Below are 15,753 nucleotides of genomic sequence, written 5' to 3' on the forward strand. Positions count from 1 at the left end.
CCCTGTCCATCACCAACCCCCGGAGTTCACTCAGACTCACGTCCATCGAGTCCGTGATGCCATCCAGCCATCTCATCCTCTGTCGTCCCCTTCTCCTCCTGCCCCCAATCTCTCCCAGCATCAGAGTATTTTCCAATGAGTCATCTCTTCACATGAGGTGGCCAAAGTACTGGAGTTTCAGCTTTAACATCATTCCTTCCAAAGAAATCCCAGGGCTGATCTCTTTTAGAATGGATTGGTTGGATCTCCTTGCAGTCCAAGGGACTCTCAAGAGTCTTCTCCAACACCACAGTTCACAAGCATCAATTCTTCGGCACTCAGCTTTCTTCACAGTCCAACTCTCACATCCATACATGACCACAGGAAAAACGATAGCCTTGACTAGATGGACCTTTGTTAGCAAAGTAATGTCTCTGCTTTTGAATATGCTATCTAGGTTGGTCATAACTTTTCTTCCAAGATAAGAATTTTAGGACTCTTGCAGGTCAAGATAAGCTAAGAAACCCTTTTTCTTTCTGGATTCCTTACTAGCCAAGTGATGCTCTCCCCACCACTTCCAGTGAGTCACTTATAGACCTCATGGTTCTCATTCCTGTAGGCTCTGCTAGGCTGGATGGAGATCCTGGTTCCTGGGCGATGGAGGGAAAGGGGGGGGTGTCCTCCAAAGGATAACAGGAAGTGATCCATTGAACCTGCAACTATAAACTGCCACCTGGTCACTTAGAGGTTCTCATGCCGAGGGATGAGGGGGCATACAAAGGAAAACTGTACTGGCAAGGATGATCAATCTGCCCTCTTTCACAAGGCAATAGAATTGCTGTAGGTTTCTTTCCCTAGATCACACAACGGTTGAGTGGCTCAAAAAGCATTTAAACCTAGGAATTTCCGCCTCTGATGTCCATGTTCTTACTGTCATATCTTAAAAGAGGTCCTCAGGAAACCTTGAAATGAATGCTCAAAATGCCTGGAATATGTATAATCAGATCCTGTAGTTTCTAACAAAATCAGAGCAATTACAGAAACAAAATTTGGCATATGAATAAGAAATAAGAGATCATTAAGTAATTTAATCTCTACCAGGTAATTGAAGGCATTAAAATATTAATATCCAGATATTAACTAATAAAAGTAGATATTAACATGCTAAGTAGTATTTTAAATTTTTACATGGAGTCACTTAGCGAGATAAAAGAATATGCAAATGTAATAAAGAGAAATGGTATATGAATGGTAGACTTTCACCCAAAGAAAGTCATAGATCTAGGCTTGGCACTCACATTAAAATAATAGAAATTCAACATCAGGCTTTCTGATTTTATTTGACTTAGGGAATCAAGCTAAAAGACGGAAATCAGTGAGCAACAGATAGACTTACCATACTTTAGAATTTAGAGTCAAATAATCACAAAAGCAAACATAAAACTTTACTTTGAGAGAGAGGGATATGGAGTTCTGAAAGAAGGTTCTGCCCCATCTGGAGGAGGTTTCCTTTGGACTGGAACTTTGAATGAGATCTCTGTCAGTTACCTGTTATTAGGTGAACAGTTGGCCCAGTTTGGTGGCATGAAACAAATGTTTATGTTGGTCATAAGGTCTGTGTGCAGGTGATGGGTGTGGTCAGGACACAGCAGATGTATTTTATTGTCTGCTCCATAAGTGTCTGGAAGCTCCAATGGACGATCCAAAGGCCCCGTGTCTGTGTTGGAGGCACGTGGGGAGGTGGCTTCTAAGGTCAGAATCAGAGTCTTCTGAGTGATCACTCAGCTGCCTGTAGGCAGGGACTTCTGACCAGAATATCCCTCGGTAGTCTCTCCTTACAGCCAGGACTTCGCCACTAACAATGAATGGGTGGGTTCCCAGTCCAAGCATTGTCAGAGGGACAGAGCCAGCCAGAAGCTGTAGCGTGGTGTTGCTTCTCCTGTATTCTGTTCTCAAAGCAGCCACAAAGGCCAGCCCAGGTTCAAAGGAAGGGGAAAGCAGCTCTGCTTCTTTACAGCAAGAGGCAAGGTTCTGCGGAAGGTTACAAGGGACAGGAAGTATTCCCGTTTCTGTAAAAGATAACCTATCACAGACCTGAAAAATGAGTAGAAATTAACTGAGCTAATGAGTGAGCATGCGACAAGATGAAGAAGAACAGCATTCTAATGGAAGCAAAGAGGACCACAGGGAACGTGGATACCTGGAGAGAGGGGTGGTACCATTTAACGAGACAGGAAACACCAGTCCTGGGAGAAGATCAAGTGTAGACTTTTGCTTTGAGATGACTTTTAAACATTCAAATTCAACTGTCAGTTCGCAGTGCCAGGAACTCAAAGTGTTTCATCAGTTACAGTTCTGGTTCAGTCGCCCAGTCGTGTCCGACCCTTTGCGACCCCATGAATCGCAGCCCGCCAGGCCGCCCTGTCCATCACCAACTCCCGGAGTTCACTCAGACTCATGTCCATCGAGTCCGTGATGCCATCCAGCCATCTCATCCTGGGTCGTCCCCTTCTCCTCCTGCCCCCAATCCCTCCCAGCATCACAGTCTTTTCCAATGAGTCAACTCTTCGCATGGAGTGGCCAAAGTACTGGAGTTTCAGCTTTAGCATCATTCCTTCCAAAGAAATCCTAGGGCTGATCTCCTTCAGAATGGACTGGTTGGATCTCCTTGCAGTCCAAGGGACTCTCAAGAGTCTTCTCCAACACCATGGTTCAAAGGCATCAATTCTTCGGCACTCAGCTTTCTTCACACTCCAACTCTCACATCCATACACGACCACTGGAAAAACCATAGCCTTGACTAGATGGACCTTAGTCGGCAAAGTAATGTCTCTGCTTTTGAATATGCCATCTAGGTTGGTCATAACTTTCCTTCCAAAGAGTAAGCGTCTTTTAATTTCATGGCTGCAAGCACCATCTGCAGTGATTCTGGAGCCCAAAAAAATAAAGTCTGACACTGTTTCCACTGTTTCCCCATCTATCTCCCATGAAGTGATGGGACCAAATGCCATGATCTTCGTTTTCTGAATGTTGAGCTTTAAACCAACTTTTTCACTCTCCTCTTTCACTTTCATCAAGAGGCTTTTTAGTTCCTCTTCACTTTCTGCCATAAGGGTGGTGTCATCTGCATATCTGAGGTTATTGATATTTCTCCCGGCAATCTTGATCCCAGCTTGTGCTTTTTCCAGCCTAGCATTTCTCATGATGTACTCTGCATAGAAGTTAAATAAGCAGGGTGACAGTATACAGCCTTGATGTACTCCTTTTCCTATTTGGAACCAGTCTGTTGTTCCATGTCCAGTTCTAACTGTTGCTTGCTGACCTGCATATAGGTTTCTCAAGAGGCAGGTCAGGTGGTCTGCTATTCCCATCTCTTTCAGAATTTTCCACAGTTTATTGTGATCCACACAGTCAAAGGCTTTGGCATAGTCAATAAAGCAGAAATAGATGTTTTTCTGGAACTCTCCTGCTTTTTCCATGATCCAGCGGATGTTGGCAATTTGATCTCTGGTTCCTCTGCCTTTTCTAAAACCAGCTTGAACGTCAGGAAGTTCACAGTTCACGTATTGCTGAAGCCTGGCTTGGAGGATTTTGAGCATTACTTTACTAGCGTGTGAGATGAGTGCAACTGTGCAGTAGTTTGAGCACTCTTTGGCATTGCCTTTCTTTGGGACTGAAATGAAAACTGACCTTTTCCAGTCCTGTGGCCACTGCTGAGTTTTCCAAATGTGCTGGCATATTGAGTGCAGCACTTTCACAGCATCATCTTTCAGGCTTTGAAATAGCTCAACTGGAAGTCCATCACCTCCACTAGCTTTGTTCGTAGTGATGCTTTCTAAGGCCCGCTTGACTTCACATTCCAGGTGTGAAGTGTTTCATCAGACTATATCAAATAGATTTTCCCATGGTTCAGTCTCCGCTTATGACCTGGAAACTCTAGCCTTCCTTAAATTACTCTGCCATATCAAGAGCTTCTCATTTAGTCATTCCTTTAACCAATAAGTATATCTTGAGCACCCTAAGTACCAATTACTGTTCTAAGCACAAGGGGTGGTGCTGCTGGGAAGAAATCAAAGTTTCTGCCCACATAGAACCTGCGTTTCAGTGCTGTAAGTTCCATCATAGATAGTCAACCCACAGACGGATAAGTACAGCCATCCCTTGGCATTTGCAGGGTATTGATTCCAACATCTCCCACCCCAAATACCTATATCATCAGATGCTCAAGTCTCTTATATAAGATGGTATTATTGTGCTTAGTCGCTCAGTCATGTCCAACTGTTTGTGACCCCATGGACTGTGGCTGGCCAGGCTCCTCTGTCCATGGGGATTCTCCAGGGAAGAATACTGGAGTGCATTGCCATGCCCTTCTCCAGGGCATCTTCCCAACCCAGGGATCAAACCCAGGTCTCCTGCATTGCAGGGTGATTCTTTACCATCCGAGCCACCGGGGAAGACCATAAGATGGTATAGTATTTGTGTATAACCTGTGCACATCTTCCTGTATATTTTAAATTATCTCCAGATTACATAGAATACCCAATACAATGCAAATGCTATGTAAATAATTGTCAGCATGCTACAAATTCAAGTTTTGCTCTTTGGAACTTTTTTTTCAAAGATTTTTGATCCATATTGGTTGAATCCTTGGATGTAGAACTTACAGATTAGGAGAGTTGACTGTATAAATTATAACTGTAAGTGCTATGAGAACAAAAGTAAGGCATGTGTGGTAGAAGACCGTGATAGGTGGCAGTCGTGGCAGTCATATCAGACATTGAAAAGAGGACATTAATAAGGTGTAAGGTGATTGATAATGGTGGCCTGCTGGGGATGGCAGGGAAATGATTACCTGAGTCCAACTGAGCTGCTGTATAGATCCACCTGAGTACAATTCTGACTTGCAAGTGTTCCGTCATGATTCCACAGGTAAGAGCTTCATCCTGTTGGTTGCTCAGTTCCTCAGTCAGATACAGTAAATATCTGATGAGTCAATCAAGTGGAGTTCCAGCAAGCAGGTATCAGTGAGAAGGATGTTTGAGGCAAAGGGTAAGGCAACTGTAAAAGCCTGCTGCTGCTGCTGCTAAGTCAAGTTAGGTTTATTTATTTATCCTGGATATATTTAAGAACAGGGTGGCCAGTTTGGAGAGAAAGTGGTAGATGAGGTTGCCGATGTATCCAGGGATGAGCACATGGAGGGCCGCTTATGTCAACATAAGGAAGGTTGACTTTATTCTAAATGTAATAGGAAGCTATCAATAATTTTAGGTAGAAGAGTGGCATGACCTTAATTATATTTTAAATAGATCTGTCTGGCTGCAGTGTGAAAATAATCAAGAAGGGTTTAAGAGTGGGAGCAGGAAGTTGGGTAGGGAGTTATTGCAGTGATCCAGAAAAAGAAAACAGTGGCTTAGACCAGGGTGATGGAGACAGAGAAACTGAGAGCAGTCAGGTTTGGGGTAAGTTTAAAGGCAAAGCCTATAAAATATGCTCTCTCCTGCAGATCATCCTGTAGCATACAGTTTCCATTCCCCAGCCCACGTGAGCTGGTTTGGTTACTGGGTCCATAAAATGTCCTTTCCAGTCATATCACCTGTGGGGAGAGCATGCTTCCTGCCCCTCTGATGTGACTCACGGTGCTTGATCACAGCATGTGTGCCTTCTCTGTTTCTCCAGAGTGACTTTCCCCCGCATGATGCTTCTTGATCTCTCAAACAAAAAGACCCTGTTGATCCCATTCCTCTGCTCTCCAGGCAGTACTGGGTGTGTCCAATCGAGGCACTACCCAATGACAGCCTCCTCAAGAGTCCCTAAGTACTGTGGGCAGGAGAACATTAAGACTCTGTGTGGTACAGCCATCTTTAAGCCCTAGTATATCAGTTAATGATTTTCACCATTGTAGGAATGTTAGAACTTCAAATCATGAAACCAGCTTATGGTGAATTGAACAATAGCATTCACTCTTATATTTGAAAGCACTTGTTCTTCCTCTTATAATGCCACTCACTTATTTAATTTTTAAATATTTTCTTATCTTTGATTTCCTTTGTGCTTTATCCTGAAAATTATCCCTTAAATCTGTAAGTTGAGGGATAAGCTTTTAAGGTGTTCTGGAATCAAGAAAGGATTTCAATGTTAAATAAATGAACAAATGAATGAATATTTAAGTAAATAAAATACGTTGTCTTAGACAGCTTACAGTGAAGACCTGGGGGGGAAGGGGGGGGGAAGACTTATTTACCAAATAGAGAAAAGCTTCACAAGGCATCTTAAAGCTTATTTTTCACATGTATGAAAGGCAATGATGAACTAATATTGAATTTCTTTGAGTACAGGACTTTAGAAAATGATCTCAGGTATTTTTTCAAATTGCAATGCATTTGACATATAACACTGCAAATTTAAAGCGTGTGTGCGTGCTGTGTCGCCCAGTCATGTCCGACTCTTTGCGACCCTATGGACTGTAGCTCTCCAGGTTCCTCTGTCCATAGGATTTTCCAGGCAAGAATACTGGAGTGGGTTGCCATTCCCTTCTCTAGGGCATCTTCCCTACCGAGGGATCGAACCCGCTAGAATATGTGTTTACTAGGAAGACTTTCTGTCCAAAGAAAATTGTGAAATATTGGGAAGAATTAATGAAAGTAGTTATGATTGGGGCTTTTTAGATAATTCTCTAAAAAAGTGTTTTCTTCTGCTTGAGAAGTTCTGCACGGAAAAGAAGATAGAATAAATGGTTAAATAAAAAGTAATTCTTACAAGTAAAAAAAATACACTATGTAGCTTTCCAACAAACTTATTTTTGGAAAAAAATGTTAAAATAGCATGTAGCTTTAAAATATTTTAATGAAAACTTTGGGCTTTATAATGCACTGTATCGAATTTGAAACAATTTTAAATGAGCTAGTTAGAGGCGAAAATGATGGCTTATGGGCAAATCACAATAGTAGATCAAATTTGTGATATTTTTTCTTGTTTGTGCTTCTACAGTCAGTTTGAGGACTAGTGCTTTAATTGATTGTAGGTTAGAATTGCCAGACCTGATTCAACCATTCACTGAAACCAGATTACACATTGCTATTAGGGTTAAGGATGAATACTTCAAGAAATATTTTGGGGGAGCTCTTTTTACATTGAAACTCTAATCGGTAGGTGGAATTTAATAGCACCTGGATTAAGCAGAAACCAATGAAGTAAAAATTGCTTCCTCTCTACCCATAAAAAAATTTCTCCTTTGCACTAAGAAATTTTGAAGGGAAAAATCATTCAGAGTATATTTTTTGAGTACCTGGAAGGTATAGCAAGTTAGTTGAGAGCCTCTCACATGAGAGAAAAGATACATATACTTTTGGATCAGAGAGGAATTCACAGCAAAACGTACTCTATTCAGCTACCAGCTCAAGTGGCTTATCTGTGCTGCTTGCCAGTCAACACACACAGATTTGCACATACACCCACACACACCTACTGCCGCTCTCCAAGATTCAGTGTCAAGCAAGGGAATTTCCAGCCAGACACCACTCACTTGGCTTTTACCCCATTTCTTTCTCCTCCCTTCAGATTGACTGGCGTTCAGCATGTCACCCTGTTGATTGTTAACTTCTTGAAATAATGTATCCGTTGTTTCCATAATTTCCTGGGGGGCCATAAAGACAGAGTCTTATCATACTCTGATAAGAGTGGCTGTGATAGAGTGGCTCCTGGCCTGTGTAGGCTTGGCCTACATTGAGCATTCTGGGAATGACTGCCTCTGCAGACACAAGCAAATTGAGACATGGGTTACGTGTGTCTGAGTCTCCTAGGACCCAGGTGGGAGCATGACTTCAACGTAAAAGCACTAACTTTAGTCCCGTGAGAATCCTTGTTTCGGGGCATTGCTGCACCCTTACAAAGGCCGGTGTGAGCCTAAGGGAGTGCAGTTTCCTACTCTGATTTTTTTTTTTTTAAATTAGCTGAGGATAAAATGATGATGATATTTTCTGGATCTTGTGGTACCTGTAGTATGTATGGTTTTTCAAAAGCTGTAACTTGTTTTCATTGTCTCAGTCTTAACCTCTAATTCTAAGAGCAACATGAATTTAATAGCATGTAAATCCAGCTGCTTTAGATAGACAATGAATTAATAGTAAAAAGAAGGGAAAGAACAAATTTGTTACCTATATCCCTTGTTTTTTCTCATTGTGACTGCAGAATTTTTTTTTTTTAAGTTTTTATATGTTTCACACACACACATAACAACATAGCTGAAATAAACTTCTGTTTTGTTAACCTGGTATTTATTTGTTATGGATAAAATACTAAAATCAAGCAAGTTGTGTTTTGATTAAAGAACTTAAGCATTTGGTTTTGGTTATCATAAACCTACTGATCTACTAAGTAAAATTTTTAATTTAATTTAATTTTTTTTGGCTAATAGGTGCTAGGTCAATTCAGTCGTGCCCGACTTTTTGTGACCCCATGGACTGTAACCGGCCAGGCTCCTCTGTCCCTGGGATGGCACTAGCTTTGTTTCTTCCAGGGGCCTGAGGAGCACTGGGGACAGGAGTAGTTATGGGGGAGCTGTATGGTCACGGCCTTAGGTGGTGGGCATCTAGGGTGCCTCAGCTTGCGAGTGCCCATTTGGTGTCACCAGTAAAGCCACTGCGGGAGGCGGGCGCTGCTCTTTTCTCGCAAGGCACAGGCAGGCAGTGGCCACAAGCCCAACTCGCTCTAGGACAGGGCGCTTCATCTCACACTCCAGAAGCATGTGCAGACTCTGAAGGTGCGCTCAATGCAGTTGGTGTTGGCGGAAGAGTGGGTTAGCCACCGGGCTGCCCCATCGTCCAAGCTGTGCTTGCAAGAGGAAGCCAAACCGAGCAGCGACAGCACCGGTTGGAAGCTCTGTAGCTCTGGGTTGACATTTGTGCAGAGGATCACACGCTGGCATGGTTTGGCAGCGGCTCCAGGTCCGGCGTGAGGGGATTGGCCAGGAGCGAGTCCTCGAATGTGTTGTGCAGTTCCAGCCTGTTGGTACCGCCCAGCATCCGCTCTGCTGTGTACTAATCCAGGACACGCTTGCTGTTGCCCACGTGCCGGATGACCGTGCAGTGACCTGGCTCCTCACTCTGCAAGTAGAGCGCTGCGTCGCTGTGTACCAGCACATCGTATACCACGCTGCTCTTGGACACCTCCTTGGAGCGGAACTGTGTTGGCGCCAACGGGTTCTGCCCATCATTGTTGCCAGGTGGCTGTAGCTCACGATGGACAAGGTCTTGAGGCCAGAGACAATAAGGAAGTCCGTGAGCATGAACCTGACCTTGGTCTGGCCCGACTGATAGTCGTCTCCACCCACAAAAATACGGCACTGCCACGTGAGCTCCAGGGTACCAGGCACTGGCGTGGTCTGTGAGTACCCACCAAGGAAAGCGCAGCCCTTCAAGATGCTGGCCACCCTGGAGAGCGTGGAGGGCAACACTTCCAGGCCCAGCTGGACGGTGCGCAGCAGGCTTTCAGCGGTGTCACTGAGAGCCAGGAGCTCTTTGCAGAAGCGCTGAAGGTTGGCGGTCCACACCGTGAGGATGTCTCCTCCGGCTGCTGCGTGTGCGCGCGTGTGCCCGGGAGGACGTCGTCGGCGTGCGCGCTCTGGTTAGTTAGTTGTGAGGAACTTGGGGGATACAGACAGAGCCGAGAGGGCACAGAGTTTCCGAGAGTGGCCACAATAGCTCCTGCAGAGCCTGTGAGTGCGTGTCACCTCCTGCAGGTTCAGAGATGATCACGCTCGAGTCGGAGAACAGGCGGTCGTCGAGACCACCGTGGGCAGTGAGCTGAAGTCACGGATAGCTCCTGGCCCTTGTTGTCCAGGCTCAGGCTGATGAGGGCCGTGGGCGTCAGCCAGTGGTTGTAGCTGGCCTCCTTGCGGCGGGTGCACGTGGCCCAGGACAGGTGCAGTCCAGCATGGCAGGGCTCAGCCTGGAGTGGTTGTTCCTGTCCTGGCGGAGCAGGACCCCAAGCTGGGGCAGCTGCTGGGCGGCCTGGAGGGTGAAGCACGTGGACCTGGCTTCGCTGTTGACAAATGTGATCCAGTACTTAATATAAGTCCTTGGCGTCAGGCTGTAGACCGCAGCGGGCTCTCAACCTTGAACTCGGTTTTCATCCATCACAAGGAATGGTGCGGAGTCGGCAGGGACAGCAGCAGGTGGCTAAGTAAAACTTTTTATAAAACTTTTAATACAGGTATAAAGTTAATCGTAATTTTTTTTAATTTAAGGAGATAACACATAACAGTTTAAGTTCAACTTGGTTTGATTCAAACATATCCTTTTAGACCTAAGACTGTATGAAACATTTTATCTGGAGATTTCAATGAAAACGAGTCCCTGTGTGTGTATGTGTGTGTGTGTGTGTGTTTAAATTGGAGGATAATTGCTTTACAATGTTGTGTTGGTTTCTGCTGCACAAAATGCGAATTAGCCCTAAGTATACATATATCCCCTCCCTCCCGAGCCTTCCTCCCACCTCGCGCCACCCCACCTCTCTAGGTCATCACAAGAGCACCCGGGTAAGCTGCCTGTGCTGCACAGCTGCTTCTCACTAGCTAGCTGTTGTACACGTGCTGGTGTGTACATGTTGGTGCCACTCTGGATGTGTCCCACCCTCTCCTTCCCCTCCTTGTTCACAAGACTGTCCTCACCTTTGGGTCCATTCCTTCCCTGCAAATAGGTTCATCAGTACCATTTTTCTAGATTCCATATATATATGTGTTAATATAGGATGTTTGTTTTTCCCCTTCTGACTTAACTTCACTCTATGTAACATGCTTTAGGTTCATCCACCTCAGTTCACCTGACTCAATTGCCTTTCTTTTTACAGCTGAGTAATATCCTGTTGTATATTTGTACCACATCTGTCCATTCATCTGTCGATGGACATGTAGGGTGCTTTCATGTCCTGGCAATTGGAAACAGTGCTGCAGTGAACATTTTGGTACCGCGTGTCTTTTTGAATTATGGTTTTCTCAGGGTATATGCCCCGTAATGGGATTGCTGGGTCATAAGGTAGTTTTATTTCTAGTTTTTAAAGAAATCTCCATGTTATTTTCCATAGTGGTTATATCAATTTGCATTCCCACCAACAATGCCAGAGGGTTCCGTTTTCTCCACATCCTCTCCAATATTTATTGTTTGTAGATTTTTTTGGTGATGGCCATTCTGACTGTTGTGAAGTGGTACCTCATGTAGTTTTGATTTGCATTTGTCTAATAATGAGTGATGTAGAGCATCTTTTTGTCTGTTTGTTAGCCATCTGCATGTCTTTGGAGAAATGTCTGTTTAGATCTTCTGCCCATTTTTTGATTGGTTGTTTGTTTTTCTGATGTTGAGCTGCATGAGCCGCTTGTATATTTTGGAGATTAATCTTTTGTCAGTTGCTTTGCTTGCAACTCCTATTCTGAGGATTGGCTTTTAACCTCATTAATAGCTTCCTTTGCTGTGTAAAAGCTTTTAATTTTAATTAGGTCCCTTTTGTTTTTATTTCCATTACTCTAGGAGGTGGGTCAAAGAGGATTTTGCTGTGATTTATGTCAAAGAGTGTTTTCCTATGATTTTCTCTCCAAGTTTTATAGCTTCTGGCCTTACATTTAGGTCTTTATAATCCATTTGAGTTTATTTTTGTGTATGGTGTTAGGGAACGTTCTAATTTCATTTTTTTTTTACATGTAGCTGTCTAGTTCTTCCAGCACCATTTACTGAAGAGGTTGTCTTTTCTTCATTGGATATTCTTGCCTGTCTGTCTTACATAGCTGATGTCCTGACTGACATCTCCTATAAAATTAGTGAAGGGATGACTTAATTCCTTTTATTTCATGACAGTTTCTGTAAGCTCACATAATCTTACAGTTCTTTTATTGTCAGATTTAATATAAAATCTTAGATGGAATGACTGGGATATAGAATCGAAGAATATATGTTGACACAAATTTTAAAACTAAATTGTTTGCATGTTTACTTACTCTATGATAAATTGATAAATATTTACTCTGTGAGGGCTTTCCTGGCAGCTCAGCTGGTAAAGAATCCTGCAATGCAGGAGACCTGGGTTTCATCCCTGGGTTGGGAAGATCCTCTGGAGAAGGGAAAGGCTACCCACTCCAGTATTCTGGCCTGGAGAATTCCATGGGCTGTATGAATCCATGGAGTCGCAAAGAGTCAGATGCAGCTGAGTGACTTTCACTTTACTCTATGAAGCCCTTTAAACACTAGATGGCACTAAAAATATATCATGATAAATTTTTGTTATTCATCACACGGATATAGTATTAATTTTATGAGCTTGTAAGTTGGTATGTACTTTGTTTAAATTTTTTAAACATTTAAAACAACTGAAGTGCTACTAGTGCAGTTGATTATTGAAAGAGGTAATAAAATCACCAAACTGCAGAAATACATAATTTGTAATTAAAGCTATTCAGTGTTCAGTGGACAACAGATATTACCTTTCTGGAGGCTTTTTCATCATATGTGTTTGCTCTCTAAATTCACTAAGGGAAAGCACTACTTTGCAAATGAACTTAATGGAGAGGTCCTTTTTATTTGTTTGGCTGTGCTAGATCTTAATTGCGGCACTTGGTATCTTTAATCTCCGTTGTGGTGGCATCTGAGCTGTGTATTGTGGCATGTGGGATCTAGTTCTCCGATCAGGAATTGAACTGGGACCCCCTGTATTGGGAGTGCAGAGTCTCAGCCCCTGGACCACCAGCAAAGTCCCCAATGAATATGTTCTTAAACTGTTTGATAGTCTGATTATGATGGAGCATGACGTATGAGCGCATTGATAAAAGATTGAAATTCTTGACATGTAATACTTCCTCTAACAAAAATAACATAAAATTAATGATATACCACTACATGAGGACATCAGTGAGTCACAAAGATTTATCATCAGTCCAAGGAATATTTCCAGTTAATCACTGCACAGAAAGCTTTGAAATGACCCGAAATATCATAGGAAGAGGTTCCTAAATTTGACAGCTGTCCTAAAATTTTACCTATTATTATTAGATAATTTGTGAAGCTGAAAGAAACTTTTATATACTATTGCAAGTAAACACAGTAAGATCAACTGTGCTAGAGGAAAGCCCGAGTTATCTTCTTTGTCCTGTGGAGACAGGATTGATGAGGATAGCCAGTCACCAGGGAGAGGTGTGTTAGGTGGTATCATAATTCAAGTGTTCCATAGTGTCTGAATCTTGTGATATTTGTAGGATTTGCTTGCTTTAAAAAGTTTCTCATTTGTTGTGACTTCTCATTACAGACATGTTATTCATTTTTGTGTATAATATTGTATTTTTTCCTAAATAGGGTTCAAAAACGGTATAAGCTTCAGATCGCAAAAATTATTCATTTTTAGCCCATACAGTCTCTGCTTTCTTTTCACTATTGGACTTTTGTTTATGTTGTTTTCTTTGTTTTTTATGTCCTCTCAATATTGCCTTTCTAATTTTTACTTGCCTAGGACTAAAAGACCTGGTACATATATCATATTTTCTTCATGAAAAGGACTTTGATCTCTCTCTCAAAGCTCTACATTTCCTCAAGTCAATCGAGAATAATTTCTCCCTCATCTAGAAAAATGTATTTTTATTTCTTTTGTGACATGTTACTTTGTAAATCATACATTATATATACTTATGACTGTGTTATTTTTCCCTGTTGGGGTCTTAACTTTCTGATGGAAGAATCTAAATCTTACCCATATGCATCCTGTGTAATACTTAGCACAGTAATTTATATCCTAGGTATCCCCTAAATATGTGTAAAATTAATGAAGGCGTGAACATTGTTTGATCTGAAGGTCACAATGTAACGTTTTTCTCTGCCTATTTATTCAAACTCTGAATATTTTGGTTTTAGGTATATACTTGTATTTAAAATAAAACATGCAACAACGAGACTCTTGGAGAAAATAAAGGAGAGGTTTTTACATTTACAAGAAATCATGGTCCCATCTCGATATCTGCAACAGTACAAGACCACAGATTCCTCTTCCAGCATATATTTAGTCTATATCAGAAGGCAGCAAACTATAGCTGATGGGCTAACTCCGGTCAGCTGCCTGATTTTGTAAATAATGTTTTACTGAAACACAACTGATTCATTTTTATCATTTTGTGACTTGTTTTCAAGTCACAAAAGCACATTTGAGTTGTTTTGATAGACTGTAATAGTGAGCAGAGCCTAAAGTCTTTACCATCTGATCCTTTAACAAGAAAATTTTGCTGTCCTCTGATATGAATCTTGTTGGTAGTTAGGTAGCTAGATAACTGTATAGGAGAATCCAAAGCTTTCCTTTTAAAAAATGAGTTGGGAATAAGAGAACGACTAAAATTTTAGCTTTGGAGTTAACACTTTTTCAGAGTGTTTTAAAGGTTAGTTTTCTCTTGGAACATATACACCCCATTGAGTAGTAGGAACTACTCCATAGAAATTTGCAAACAGTGGGGAAAGACCAACACATCTTAGTTCCACACAAAGAGGTGGAACTTAGTGTGGTTTGCCACACTAAGTAGGCCAGCTAGTAGTCACCAAATCAGTAACTTGTGAAGTCCTGCAGTTCAGTTCAGTTTACTCACTGTCATTTCTGACTCTCTGCAAACCCATGGACTGCAGCACGCGGAGCTTCCCTGTCCATCACAAACTCCCGTAGCTTGCTCAAACTCACTTCCACTGAGTCAGTGATGCCATCCAACCATCTCATCCTCTGTCATCCCCTTTTCCTCCCCGCTTCAATTTTTCCCAGGATCAGGGTTTTTTCAAATGAGTCAGTGGCCAGAGTATTAGAGTTTCAGCTTCAGCATCAGTCCTTCCAATGAATATTCAGGATTGATTTCCATTAGGATAGACTGGTTGGATACCCTTGCAGTCCGATGGACTCTCAAGAGTCTTTTTCCAACACTACAGTTGTTGGGGGAAAAAAAAGCATCAATTCTTTGGCTCTCAGCTTTCTTTATAGTCCAATTCTCACATCTATACATGACTACTGGAAAAACCATAGCTTTGACCAGACAGACTTTTGTTGGCAAAGTAATGTCTCTGCTTTTTAATATGCTGTCTAGGTTGGTCATAGCTTTCTTTCCAAGGAGCAAGCATCTTTTAATTTCATGGCTGTAGTCACCATCTGCAGTGATTTTGGAGCCCCCCAAAATAAAGTCTGACACTGTTTCCACTGTTTTCCCATCTATTTGCCATGAAGTGATGGAACCAGATGCTGTGATCTTAGTTTTCTGAATTTTGAGTTTTAAGCCAGCTTTTTCACTCTCCTTTTTCACTTTCATCAAGAGGCTCTTTAGTTCTTTTTTGCTTTCTGCCATAAGGGTGGTATCTTCTACATATGTGAGGTTATTGATATTTCTCCAGGCAGTCTTGATTCCAGCTTGTGCTTCTCCCAGCCCAGCGTTTCTCATGATGTACTCTGCATAGAAGTTAAATAAGCAGGGTGACAGTATACAGCCTTGACGTACTCCTTTCCCAATTTGGAACCAGTCTGTTGTTTCATGTCCAGTTCTAACTGTTGCTTCCTAACCTGGATACAGATTTCTCAAAAGGCAGGTCAGGTGGTCTGGTGTTCCCATCTCTTGAAGAATTTTCCACAGTTTGCTGTGATCCACACAGTCAAAGGCTTTGGTATTGTCAATAAAGCAGAAGTAGATGTTTTTCTGGAACTCTTTTGCTTTTTCAGTGATCCAGCAAATATTGACAATTTGATCTCTGGTTCCTCTGCCTTTTCTAAATCCATCTTGAACAT

At 42.2% G+C, this 15,753-nt stretch overlaps 1 pseudogene; it reads right to left on the bottom strand.

The window, feature by feature from the left end:
• Positions 1-1,638: 1,638 nt before the first annotated feature.
• On the bottom strand, positions 1,639-10,657 carry LOC138445188 (inositol-3-phosphate synthase 1-like; annotated as a pseudogene).
• Positions 10,658-15,753: the final 5,096 nt, after the last annotated feature.

Source organism: Ovis canadensis, chromosome 8 (assembly GCF_042477335.2).
Source record: "Ovis canadensis isolate MfBH-ARS-UI-01 breed Bighorn chromosome 8, ARS-UI_OviCan_v2, whole genome shotgun sequence".
Lineage (NCBI taxonomy): Eukaryota > Metazoa > Chordata > Mammalia > Artiodactyla > Bovidae > Ovis > Ovis canadensis.